Consider the following 15,098-nt stretch of genomic DNA (forward strand, 5'->3'; position numbering starts at 1 on the left):
CCAAGGCCAACTCTTCAGACAAAGATTGGACTGGACTGTGGGACATAAAATGATACTCGTGAAGAGTGTGCTTCTTAGCTCAAGTAAATACATGAGACTAAATGGGCAGCTTCTGTCTGGAGGTGAGATGAGAAGGCAGAGAGGGTTAGGAGCTGGTTGAATGGACATGGGGAATCAGGGGTGGAAAGGAGGAGTGTGCTGTCACAGTATAGGGAGAGCAGTTAGTGTCACATAACAATGTATGTATAAATTTTTGTATGAGAGACTAACTTGAAATGTAAACTTTCACTTAAACTACAACAATAAAAAAATAAACATAAAAAAAATTATACATAGCTTTCAATGTTTTTTAAAAAAAAAATCCTAAGTGCCTATTTAGTATTCCTTCTCCTAAAACCCACAAAGAAGTACTGGATTTGAGATAACATAAATGCAACCCCCCCAAATTCTTATACGTGATTAATACATTATTCTTTGGAGCATTGCAAAACTTATTTAATTCATTGATCTTTATAAGCCACACTCACAGAAAATGTTATACCGATTTTGTAGTTAGATTACCCAAAGCAGAGAAAGCCTAGTGGACCAGTGAAAGCATACAATATATTTGTCAAAGCACAAAGATCTAAAACTTGTTTTGGGGTATGCACCTTTGTACAATCCTTTTGCTATTACTTCCCTCCAAATTATATATTAATTGATCAAATTAAGAAGTAGAATTGATTTTAGCATTCTTTGTTTAAAAGCTAAAACCAAGCATTAAATAATAGAAAAAAAACTACACTATATTATGGTTTATTTGAAGAATGAAAATTCATTTGAGATTTAAAATGATAGTTCTGGAAAAGTGAATTAACAGAAGCTTTATAACCTTCATAGATGAATAAATAATAATACCTCAAAACAGTACTAATGAAGCCCATTTATCATGAGGTAAATGTCCCTAGTGATAAGTATGTTGCAGATCATAGAATTGTAATGAAATGGATATATAATAAATATGTATATGTATATTATGAATATGAGGTCTCCGGTATCATCAGGTTGAAGCTATTTTAATTTTTTTAATTACATAATATATGTTTATAAGATAAAATGATCTAAAATTTAGACTAAATAAATTTTCTTAGAAATTCATAATGAATTGCATTGTGTGATATATTGCTTTTTAAAAAAATCAACATTCATTGAGCATTTCTCCATAGCCTCTTCCCTCCCCACACTTTTCACTTTCACACACATTCCCCACCAACTCTGCCTTCCAGCTAAATTCCAAACTGAACAAATCACAGATGCAGTCTGTCTTTACCTGTTATTCTTTTTGCTAGGAATGCCTTTCTTTTTCTACCAGCTCTCTAATCCTTTCCCCGTGCTTACCTCTTCCCTAGGGTCTCAGCTTAAATACCACTTCCTCTGGAAATCTTTCCCTGACTTACCAAACCAGGTTAATTTCCCTCCTACGATGTTCCCACAGCATCCTGTGCTCCTACACAGGCATGGTTTATCACATTGATATGTAATTGTCTCCCACCAGATGTAAGTATGGCATAGAATCAATTGCACTGTTCTAACACCAGCACATATCATGGTGCTTAGCCCATAAGAGGTAGTCAGTTTCTACTTGTTGTTTACTGCATGTAAATGTATTCCTATCATGAATGGGTGATAAAATATGACCTGTGTGCTAGGCACTGGGCTAAGCAATGAGATTGCCGAGATGAACAAGAATTAGACCTTCACATTAAAATCAGGAAAAGTGAGAACAGAATCTGATCAAAAGGAGATGGGCATGCAAGAGACAGACACAATAGGAGCAATTATTTTGGTAAACTGAGCAATCAACACCAAATGCTGTAATCAGAATCATCTTGCTCTAAGCCACAGACAATATTAATATTTCCTAGACCAATTTGGCCACAAAGATGGGTCCTTAAAGAATCTTCTGTTGCTGTGCAAACAAAGGCATCAAACTTCTCTGACTAGAAATTATACTAGATCAGTTCACATATTGGCATATTTTAGAATAGCAGTCAAACCTGTATATAGCAAACAAATAAACCAAAAAGCATATAGTAAGTCCAGAATATAATACATAAATCTTATTTACTAAAAATAATAAATATGTCTTCACTAGGCTGATAGTTACTTAAAGGAGGAAGAACACAAAAAGTAACAATGGGATTAAGAGCAGTAAAATTGGATTAAAATCTAATTTTTGTCCGTTACTAGCTTTGTCATTTAAGGAAATTACTTAATCCCTCTGAACCAACCGGTTGCCTCATGAGTACAGTGGAAATAATAAAGACCACAGATTTCTAACTGGAGCGATATTTCCAGTAACAGGTAATCCCTGTCTGATAGAGTTCACTGAATTTATTATGCATGTTTCACACCATCGTTCTGAGGGATGGAAGAGCCACATCCTAACTAGACAGATTAAAGTTCCAGAAGTAGGTAACTGATTGTAGTAGCTCTACCTACCTTCTTTCCAATTGTGCCTCCCCTAAAGCAAGAGTAAGTCTGCTCTACTTTGTCCTATTGGGTCCCTCTGAGTCGGAATCAACTGGACGGCACACAACAACATAAACAACCCCACAGCACCCCAGCATGCCAACAAATCCTTTTCTATCTGTGGAGGTCGTTGTCCCTCTTGTTGCACATTATTATTCTAGATACTAAGATGATTTTATTGACTGAACTTACCTTGGTCCTATTCTTTTTCTTTTAACTTTGTTCTGTCTTGTTTGTGGTCTAATTAATCTTTTTATGACTGCTTATGTCCAAGGCCAAACGATCTTTTAATTTTCAGGAACCTTTCTGGTATCTGTTTATTTGTTCAACACAGTTGAAAGTTTTTCTCAAAAAATCTCACGTACCTCATGTAATTCTAAGCAAAAAGCCTGAGTTTTTTTCAGTGTGAAGAGATTTGCCATTTATAGAGCCATGCTGTCCAATAGAAAAATACAATGTGAATCACATACCTAATTTTAAATTTACTAGTAGCCAAAGTAAAAAAAAAAAAAGGAAAAGTGAAATTAATTTTAACAGTATATATAATTTAGCTCAATATACCCAAAATATTTTAAAACATGATCTATATAAAAATTTATTAATGATATATTTTAGATTTTCCTATGTCTTAAAATACAATAATTATTTTCCATTTATAATATATTTCAATTAAGAACATGCATATTTCATGTGCTCAATAGTCACATGTGACTAACCCATTGCCATCAAGTCGATTCTGACTCATAGCAACCGTATAGGACACAGTAGAACTGCCCCATAGGGTTTCCAAGGAGCAGCTGGTGGATTTGAAATGCTGACCTTTTGGTTAGCAGCCTTAGCTTGCTAACCACTCTTAGCCACTGCGAATGTCTAACATATTGACATTCTAGCACATTGACAGCACAATTCTAGAGCACCTACAACTCTAAAACATTTACTTGTTTTGAGGATTAGGTAAGATAACAAGTCTTTTAAAAGATTCTATAACAGGACATAATGAGAAGAGGCTGGAATTCAAGGCTTGAGCAGAGGCATTTAACACATGGAATGGGATCAAAAAGCACCTCTCTTGCCAAAAAGAGGAAAAGCTCTAAAAAAGAAGGAAAATAATGTAGTCACTATCAGTGGAATAATTTAGGTTTCCTCATCCATCTCTCACACTCCTGATAACAGTGAAATTTTAGATGGTTTTGCTAGGCCAGGTGTTATTTTGTGAGCCTGTGGCCTCCTGAAAAGTAAGAAGTAAAGTGTTTGCTGCAGAGCAAACAGTCAGATCAACACTGGTAACAACAAGAAGGACGATAAGATGGGATGGACCATCTAAGAGTTCAACAATTGCAGTAGAATATGTGAAAGTTGGAAGGTAGAGTTTAAAAATTAGTTCATCCAAAATATCACATATCTGTTATGAGAATGTCAATGATGCTATGAGATGAAAAACATATGCAAATGAGGTATTTATATGTATCATATTCTAATTATTTAATTTAAGAGACTATAATATGAAGGATTTCTGGGTGGTGCAAACGGTTAACCACTCAGCTACTAACCTCAAAGTTGTCAGTTCAAACCCACCCAGCTGTTTCTTTGAAGACAGGCCTGGTGATCTGCATCGGAATTGACTCGAGGGCAACCAACAACAACAATGTAATGTGATATGCATTCTTGTTCTATATCACATATCTTACGGAGCATTATTAACTATGAGGGTGTTGTTATTAGGTGCCATCGAGTCAGTTCCGACTCGCAGTGACCCCCAAGAACAACAGAATGAAACGCTGTCCGGTCCTGCCATTCTTATGCTTGAACCCATTGTTGCAGCCACTGCGTCAGTCCATCTTATTGAGGCTCTTCCTCTTATTCGCTGACCCTCTACTTTACCAAGCATGATGTCCTTCTCTAGGGAATGGTCCCTCCTGATAACATGTCTGAAGTACGTGAGACAGAGTCTTGAAATCCTTGCTTCTAAGGAGCACTCTGGCTGTACTGCTTCCAAGACAGATTTGTTCATTCTTCTGGCAGCCCATGGTATATTCAGTCTTCTTCCCCAACACATTAATTTAAAGGTGTCAATTCTTGTTCAGTCTTCCTCATTCATTGTCCAGCTTTCACATACATATGAGGGGATTGAAAATACCACGGCTTGGGTCAGGAGCACCTTAGTCCTTAAAGTGACATGCTTGTTTTTTGACACCCTTAAAGACGTCTTTTGCAGCAGATTTCCCAATACAATGTGCCATTTGATTTCTCTACTGCTACTTCCATGGGTGTTGATTGTGGATACAAATAAAATGAAATCCTTGACAACTTCTATCTTTTCTCTCCATTTATCATGATGTTGCTTATCAGTCCAGTTGTGAGGATTTTTGTTTTCTTTATGTTGAAGTGTAATCTATAGTGAAATCTTTGATCATCATCAGTAAGTGCTTCAAGACTTCATTTTCAGCAAACCAGGTTGTGTCATCTGCTTATAGCAGGTTTTTAATGAGACTTCTTCCTCCAATCCAGATGCTGCATTCTTCTTCATGTAGTCCAGCTTCTCGGATTGTTTGCTCAGCACAGAGATCGAGTAAGTATGGTGAAAGGATACAACCATGACACACACCTTTCCTGACTTCAAACCATGCAGTATCCCCTTGTTCTGTTCAAATGACTGCCTCTTGGTCCACGTACAGGTTCCTCGTGAGCACAATAAAGTGTTCTGGAACTCCCATTGTTTCCAATGTTATCCAAAATTTATTATGATCCACACAGCCAAATACCTTTGCATAGTCAATGAAACACAGGTAAACATCTTTCTGGTATTCTCTACTTTCAGCCAAGATCCATCTGACATCGGCAATTATATTCCTCCTTCCACATCCTCTTCTGAATCCACCTTGAATTTCTGGCAGTTCCCTGGTGATGTACTGCTGCAGCTTCTTTTGAATGATCATCAGTAAAATTTTACTTGTATGTGATATTAATGATATTGTTCGATAATTTCTGCAGTCTGTTGGATCACTTTTCTTTGGAATGACACGAATATGGATCTCTTCCAGTCGGTTGGCCAGGTAGCTGTCTTCCAAATTTCTTGGCAGAGATGAGCAAGCACTTCCAGCACTGTATCTGTGTGTTGAAACATCTCCATTGGTATTCTGTCAATTCCTGGAGCCTTGTTTTTTGCTAATGCCTTCAGTGCAGCTTGGACTTCTTTCTTCCTTCAGTACTATTGGTTCTTGATCATATGCTTCCTCCTGAAATGGTTGAACATCCACCAATTATTTTTGGTACAATGACTCTGTGTATTTCTTCCACCTTCTTTTGAGGCTTCCTGTGTTGTTTAATATTTTCCTTGTAGAATCCTTCAATATTGCAACTTGAGTGTCTCAGTTATCTAGTGCTGCCATAATAGAAATACCATTTCTGTTTAACAAAGAGAAATTTATTCTCTCACAGTCTAGAAGGCTAGAAGTCCAAATTCAGGGTGCTGGCTCCAGGGGAAGGCTTTCTCTCTCTGTGGGCTCTGGGGGAAGGTCCTTGTCATCAATCTCCCCCAGTCAAGAAGACTTTCAGTGCAGAGATCCCAGGTCCAAAGGTCTTGCTATTCTTGTAGTACTACCTTCTTGATGGTAGGAGGTTCCCATGTCTCTCTGCTTGCTTTTCTGTTTTATATCTCCAAAGAGATTGACTTAAGACAGAATTTAATTTTATAGATTGAGTCCTAACTCATTAACATAACTTCCTCTAATCCTGACTCATTATCATGATAGAGGTAGGATTTACAACACATAGGAAAATTATATCAGATGACAAAATGGTGGACAATCACACAATACTGGGAATCATGGCCTAGCCAAATTGACACATATTTTTAGGAGACACAATTAAATCCGTTACACAGAGGCTTAAAATTCTATGAAATTAAACACCCAAAGAATTTCTGAAAGTTTGTATATACTATGATTCAATATATCTAAGCACCTAACATAATGCCTGGGACATAGAAAGTGATCAACAGATGCTTGTGGAATAAAATCATTTATAAACCCTTTTTCACATTAACTTACATGCTATACAGATAATGTTTTCAGAAGTGACTATTTAATATATCTGTGTGTGTGTGTGTGTGTGTGTGTGTGTGTCAGAAACCCTGGTAGCATAGTGGTTAAGACCTATGGCTGCTAATCAAAATGTTGGGAGTTCGAATCTACCAGGCCCTCCTTGGAAACCCTATGGGGCAGTTCTACTCTGTCCTATAGGGTTTCTATGAGTTGGAATCAACCGGACAGCAAGAGGTTTGGTTTTTGGTTTTTGGTGTGTGTGGGTGTGTTTGAGTAGCAACAAGTAGTTGAGTATCTCACCTTCCTGAAACACTGCTTAACTCCCTAAGGCTTAAGGAATGGAACAACATAATTTCCTATATCCTTAGGACATTCTGGGTAACAATTTCAATTAGGCTGAATGGTAGTAATAATATTCTGATCCTGGATGGCCTCTAAGGATCTTTAAGAAATATAATCCAGGAGCCCAAAACTGGTGATTTTATAGTATAAGTTTATAAATTACGTGTTACAACTAAAGAAATTCTTCACTGATCAGAAAAATATTCTAAAATATAAGACAGAGTAAAAATGTGAATTTCTGATAAGCAGTTAGAGTTTCCCTAGGAAATATCCCCAAATCGTAAACTTTCATTTAATATAATATTTTGGCCAGAGACTAACTGATGAGTTTGACACTCCTTAAAACCCTAACCATAGCAGGGATTTAATAATTTCCTAAACTTTTTAACTTCTTGTCCTTTACCTATTAAGTTTGTCAAGAGGATTATTTAGATAATAACTGTAAAACACTTGCTGCTCCTCAAAGGAAGTTATTTTTTTGTAACTTGTAAATATTATTTTTCCCATATTATGCTTGACTCCAATGGAAGTACAGGGCATGTGGATTTATGAAATTAGTCCTTCTATCCCAGGCTTATAGTTAATAAAATAATTGATGTTGTTAGTTGCTGTTGAATAGATTCCAACTTATGGTAACCTAATGTGTGCAGTTATAACTGCTCCATAGGGTTTTCAAGGTCATGACATGGCCATGTCTTCCAAGGCACCTCTTGGTGTGTTCGAACTGCCAACCTTCTGGCTAGTAGTTGAGCACTGAACCGTTTGTATCACCCAGGGACTCCAAATACTTAGTAAATATATTAAATTTTAAAAGAAGCAGTTAAATTTTTAAAATAAATGTCCACAGGTAATCTACTATTAAAAATTATAAAGGTAGAATGTGGATAAGAATGTTGATATTGTGATATAATTCAATATGACTCATAGTTGTAAGTCAAAAAGCTTCTCTTGTCATTAGGATTTTTAAAAAAGTATGCTGACCATATGTCAAATGATGGAAGTCCTCTATGGGGGTTAATTGTCTGAGCCTCGTTTGAGCTTATTAAGAACTTTACCTAATTGATGTGTCAGGCTGAACCATATGAAATTATCGCTTTTGTAAAAACTCAAAAGTTCATAATTTCACGTGGTTCAGTGTAATAGTTTTCCGTAATAAGGACAATAAATCCAGTATCCTATTACTAAGTGCTTAAATATTTAGAAATGTATAATTCATAACTTGAGTTTTAAACATGTACGTGTAAGTGTGCTAAATATTTATAATATTTTCTTAAAGAAAAAACAGTTTTGTCCTCCACTTTACTCTTTACTCTTGGTTCCCTCAGTACTTACTTATAGCTTGCACAAAGAATATTTTGTTGGTATTTGGCTTGTATGTGTTTTGAATTGTCATTCATATGCACGCTTCCTATCTCTATCTAGTTAAAAAACTCTTTGAAGAGAGAGGTTTGTTCTCCAGCTATTTTATTTCCAACTCAATGTTCTGCATGCAGGAAGTACTAAAATGATGATGAGCAAATTGTTTATCTAAAACATGACTAATAATCTGTGAGACTACTCACAGGCATTACTGGTAATGTTTCATTTTTCTATGTAGTGCTATGTAGAAAAATACTGGTATTTGTATATCTCTGCGTTCTATTTTTAAAAGTACATAGGTTAAATCAGACTTAAATACAATTATAGAACAATGTTTCAATCTGGAAAAGCATTCTAATACAAAGTATAAATTCAGTGAATGAATACCAATTATACTACTGCTTTGTTATTCAGGTCAAGTAAACAGCTTTTTTAAAAATTTAGCTTTTAAGTAAATTGTGTGTTCTAAAGTTTCATGCCAATGAATGTTTCGATGAGTTGTGTCTTTTCCCCAACATAACCAAGGTGGACCAGAATGAATTCTGAATTTTAATCACAACCCTGACAATGATACAGATTTACTAAGTGACCCAGAGCAAGTATCTCTTCTATTTAGTTCCTTAGCTTGTCTAATTAGCATACACTAATACTTTTGGGAATACTGTTCTGACTATCTATTGCTGACAAAAAATAGAAAGCACACCCCGTAACTTAGTGGCTTGCACAATAACAATAACTTTATTTATTTATTTTTTTCTTTTTTTTTATTGTACTTCAGGTGAAGGCTTACAGAACAAATAGTTTCTCATGAAACAGTAGTGCACATGTTGTTTTATAACATCGGTTAACAACCCCACAACATGTTAACCCTCTAACTTCTCAACATTTTTTTTTGGTGAAAATACACATAGCCAAAGATATACCATTTCAAAAATTTCTACATGCACAGTTCAGTGACATTGACTACGCTCTTCCAATTGTGCTGTTATTCTCACTTAAGATGAAGGCTTACGGAACAAAATAGTTTCTCATTTAACAGTTACTACAAATGTTGCCCTATGACAATGGTTAACAATCTCACAACACATCAACAATGTCCTTACTCAACCTTGGATTCCCTATCACCAGCTTCCTTGTCCCCTTCTGCCTTCTGGCCCTTGTCACTGGACTACTTTACCTTGTTAGTTTCATTTGGTGTTACGGGGCTGTCCACTCCCAGGCTGAACAGTGAACCTCAGAGATAACTTCACCACTGAGCTAAAAGGGTGTCTGGGGGCCATACCCTTGGGGTTTCTCCAGTCTCCTTTAGGCCAGTAAATCTGGTCTTTTTTTTTGTGAGTTAGAATTATGTTCTACATCCTTCTCCAGCTCTGTCCAGAACCCTCTGTTGTGATCCTGGTCAGAGCAGTCAGTGGTGGTAGCCGGGCACCATCTAGCTGTACTGGACTCAGTCCGGTGGAGGCCTTGGTAGCTATGGACAATTAGTCCTTTGGACTAATCTTTTCCTTGTATCCTGTTCTCTTCATTCTCCCTTGCTCCCGAAGGCATGAGACCAGTGGAGTATTTTAGATGGCCGCTCACAGGCTTTTAAGACCCCATACACTACTCACCAAGGTAGAATGTACAGCATTGTCTTTATAATAACTTTATTTTTATCCTTCATGGTTCTGGGATCACCTGGGTGCTTCTTTCTCCTCAAGGTCTTTTGCATGACTGCAATCAGATAGTGGCTAGGGCTGAAATCATCTGGTACCAGTGCTGTGAAGATTCAAACAACTGGGGGCTGGGACAGCTGGGTTCTTCGGGCTCTCTCTCAGTCTCTTTATGGTCTGTGCATGTGGTCTTTCCATTATGGTGGTTCAGGGCTCCAGTGGTGCACAGCCAAGAAGAGAAGGCCAAGAGGAAGTTGAATTACATTTTAAACTCTTCCCTCAGAAATCGCATAGTGTCAGTTTTATCATATTCTATTAGTTGAGGCAGCCACAAAACCCCTCTCAGTTTTAAGGGGAAGGAATATAGATGCCACTGCTTCAAGACAGAGTGGTAACTTTCTAGAAGAGCCTGGGGGACTGAAGTGTTTTTGTGGCCCTATTTGGAAAGTACAATCTGCCACAAATGCTGTGAGAATCAAGTATCATTATACCCTTTATGATATTTATATAGAGAGGACTCTGGAAATAGAGTCATAGCATTTTGCTGTGGTACACATTTTAGAGGTTTTGCCCACATAATTGTAATGTATGGGGAACACATATAGACGCAAAGGCACACACACACACAAGAAGTTGACTCATAGTATGGTTGTCTGAAAGCTTAAGTCAATATTTAAAGACATGAGAGGACAGCCAGGTGTTTCCTTCACTTTTAATAAGAATCTCCATTTTTTTCATCTTGACCATTTGTTCTGCTCTAATAAACTGCCTCAGGCAATTTGCCTTTGCTCTAGTTAATCCAGAACTCCCCTCTGCCTCATTCTTTTAACATCCCTTATAACATCTGCAAGCCTTCATTCTCCTTCAGCGAATCATCTCTTTTCATCTTTTAGATGCTGACCTAGTAAACACAAATGCATCTGTGAATACTTAAAAATTTACTTGTTTCTCAGTTTTCCAACAACTCTCTCTACTCTGATTTTTACATCATGGATATAGCTGCTCTGTATAAATTTCCATCTCTGTGTTCCAAAGTTTACTCTTCTTCCAGTAGAAGTACTGGCATGTTGTCTAGCTATACTCATTATGGTCATTTTTCTCATTATTGCCCATTTTACTTTCATTTACTCCATATGACTCATTTATCCAGCAATTGGAAAGACAGTAAATATAATATGGCTTGATACATGGCCATCCATGAAACCAAAACTTTTGAAATTTTCTTCCAATCTTGGGGAAAGTGTTCAAGTAAAAGGAAACCATCAGTTACATCAGCCCAAATACGCAGCGAAGACCATATTTATGTGTGGGTCATACGCATAGTTTGAATAAATTTTGAGGTAGTTTTAGAATCCAAGTTTAAACCAAATTCATCTCAATAAAATTCAGCAAGTATAGGTTGAATGTCTATTACATACTCTCTAAATCCACTGTTGGTTAATATATGGTTTAAGCCATGCAGTAACCACTTGTTCCGTTCGAATAACTGGCTCTTGACCAGGGAATACTAGCAGAGTTAAAGACTTTTGTGGATAGGACAAATAAAGATGCTTGTAGGTTGAGAGAAAGCAGCTTGAGGGGAAAGTAAGAGTGTTAGAGAGATGCTGTTTTATGGAATAAAGTCTAAAGAAAGATACGACCAAGAGAATTGAAGAGATGAAGGGAGGAATTGGCAGAGAGAAAGAACTAGCTTTCCGTAAAAACAGACTATGAATAAAAGGAATAATATCACCTGCATAACCCAGGAAATGACTCAATCAACCTTCTGGCAGGTTTAGATTCTAAGAACCTAGGATTTATTTAGATTTCTAGACTAGAGTCCCTCAAGTAAAATGTTTTATGTCACCTTTTGGCCCCTAAACAACCAGCATTTAAGTGCAAAGGAATAGAACAAGATCAAGTAGCCATTTTTCTCAGTTCACTCCATTTCCTGCCTATAACAAATCAGTCATGTCTGGAAATGTGTGTATTAGTCCGGGGATCAGAATAACTACATTTCCCTATTAAGTCATGGACATGCTACTCACCTAATTTTCTGCATGGTGTTTGGAAAAGTCAGTCTGGCTTCTGGATTTTTCATTTTGGACTACTTATTCTCTTGAAGCCTTAATATCACTATATAAAAATGAAATTTTAATATTTACACACTTGGATTTTATTAAGGATTAAATATGCCTAGGATTTTACCCAGTACACATTAAGCAATTAATAAATGTGAGTTTGTTCCTTGCTGTACTTAAATTCTAGGCATCACACATCAAGATCTGACAGCTGGGTAAGATCCTTCATAGAAGAGCAGTAAATGTCTCCAAGTCTGCCATTGCTTCATTATTTCATTTACAATTCTTTCAATAAATGTTTATGCAATGCCTTTTATATGCCAGGCATCCAGCTCTCTTAAAAAAAGTTCAGAACCTTAGGTTTGAGCGTTCACCAGGCTATTCTATTTTTCTGAACCTTGAGTCCATTCTCTGGTTCTAACTATTTTTTGGATGGTTTGTCAATTTTTTTAGTATTGGTATTTAAAATCCTGTATCATAATATGGAACTTCACCCCTTTAACTAAGATACTGGTTTCAGCTTCCTGCCTCACATCTCTTTCTAGGTTCCATTTTTTGTCTGTAGCTAATAATTTAATCTCTCTGATGCCTGAGAGAGCCTGGACAGGATTAATGAGAAAGCATTTCAAATGTGCTCCAAGCACCTTAGAGAAAAGAATATGAGCAAGAACAAAATGTAAATTATTTCTTTTATCAATAAAGGGAGAAAATAGTAAAATGTATAATGTATGTTCTGAATTAATTATTTCTCATTCCATCCTTCCAACCCAGAATTCCACATTTAACCTTCTTTTTCAAATAGCATTGTAGATATTGTATCAGTTTATTAAGGAAGTAACAAGCAAGCAATCTATGGTACACACTCAAGGTGGGTAATTGATAAGAGTAGTGTGCATAGAGTGTAAAAAATGTAACAAAGGAAGAACTTTTGTAAGAGAAGAAAGTCATTACCATGCCTAGATCTGAAGGCCAAGGGAAGGGAGCAGTTAATTCAGCCTCAAAGGTAGAGCTATATGAAGATGGCAGTTTAACTGAGGCTGTAGTCTTTGGTAGATACACATCAACCCAGAGAAATCCAGCAAGAAAGAAGCTATGGAAATAAAAACTGTATCATGGTATAGAACTTAATCCCCTTAAATTAAGATACTGGTTTCTTATCTTAGTTTAAGATTCTCCTCCTTTTTTATGTTTTTGCCAGTGATCACCACTTGGTTAAACCTAACCAAAAGCCAGAGGGTAAAGGAGGTCATTGCTTATTCCATATGGCTCAGTGTTCTGGAGCACAGAGCAGACTGTGGAAGGATGAAGACTGGACTTGGAAAGACAAATGGAAGCTATTCACAGCAGACATCCACAAGACTAATAATAATCAAATGTGACAAGTGCTATATCAGCAATGTAAACAAAATTCTAAGGTGACAAGCCAAGAAATAAAACTCTGGCCAGATTTTCATGGCAGAAAAGGCCAGGATGGAAGAGAAGTGGGGGATTTGGGGCAATAAATAACATTCACATTGAAGGTTTAGTAAAAAATAAGTACTCAGTGTTTTAAGGAGAGTTTGAGTAAAGTGATAGAATTGGATTATAGAGTAAGTGGATGGAAATAATGAGGTCAAAGAAAGGATCGAATGGGAAACTAAGTAGTTTTCTGTTTATTGTGTGAATAGTCAGGGCTTATCAGAGTATTTTAGGGAAAATGGTGTTATTATCATCTTACTGGTGAAGGAAAAGTTTGGGGGACTAAGGGCTTTAAACTGTTAAAAAATATATATATACATAATTTAAGAGATTATTGAAATTAACCAGCCAAGAAAAGAGAGAGACCTAAACTACTCCTGTAACATAGAGATCAGAGTAGAAGAGTGTAAAATGGTAGTAGTAGCAGTATCATCAGAACAAATCTAACTTCGGGACTAGGATTAGCCCAAAACTGATTCCTATGAGGTAGAGTTCAGACATACCGCCAACCTCCAAACTTTTTACCAATTCTGACATAAGCCATCTCTTCCATGGCACTTTTTACTTCATTTCTGCGTTCTGTAATCCATTGCAATGCCACACAAAACTCACAGACCGTACTTACAGTTAAGTGGTTTATTAAGGAAGTAACAGGGCACAACTTGGTATCAGGATCAACAGGCTACAACTCAAGATCGGGATCAGAATCAGGAAGCATGCAGGCAAAGTCTCCCCTTCTTCAGTGCAGAACAGCTTTCTCAGCTCCTAATGGCCAAGCAGGACTCCTCTCAACCCCCTACGAACAGGCTTCTTCTTGCTGCTTCTCTTCCTCATTCTTTCTGTCTGAAAAGCCTCTGTGGAATTGGCTTCATAACATACACAGCTCCTTGTCAATTTCAAGGCATGGCCCTTTCCAGCAGAGGTCACAAACTGACAAATCCGTTCTTGGCAGGCCACAGATACTTCGTTTGCATAGTAGGCTATAGACACATCATTTACATAGTCTGTTGATAATCCCTGCAAGGTGCATTCCAATCACAGGGCAGACTGCAGCCCAGGGCCAGACAAAATATATCAAACCACAAGTTGTTAACAGCTTACCCAGAAAATGTCAATCAACCTGGACAAAAGTAACAAACCCTCTGGGGTAGAAATAAGACAAAGGTAACCACTCAGGGCTTAGGGGAAAAATCTCATAAACTATTTTTCAAAGAACCAAGGCAAAAGGCCACAATGTTGTTTTTGTTAGGTGCTCTCGAGTCAGTTCTGACTCGTAGTGACCCTATGCATAAAAGAATGAAACGTTGTCCAGACCTAAGCCATCCTCAAAACCATTGCTATGCTTGAGCCCATTGTTGCAGCCACTGTGTCAATCCATCTCATTGAGGGTCTTCCTCTCTTTCGATGACCTTCTACTTTACCAAGCATGATGCTCTTCTCCAGGGACTGGCCCCTCCTGATAACACATCCAAAGTACTTGAGATGAAGTCTCTCCCTCCTCCCTTCTAAGGAGCATTCTGGCTGTATTTCTTCCAAGACAGACTTTTTCGTTCTTCTAGCAGTCCATGGTATATTGAATATTCTTCACCAGCACCATAATTCAAAGGCATCAATTCTTCTTCAGTCTTCTTTCTTCATTGTCTAGTTTTTGCATGCATATAAGGAGATTGAAA

This window comes from Trichechus manatus, unplaced genomic scaffold (genome assembly GCF_000243295.1).
Source record: "Trichechus manatus latirostris isolate Lorelei unplaced genomic scaffold, TriManLat1.0 scaffold00231, whole genome shotgun sequence".
Taxonomy (NCBI): Eukaryota; Metazoa; Chordata; class Mammalia; order Sirenia; family Trichechidae; genus Trichechus; species Trichechus manatus.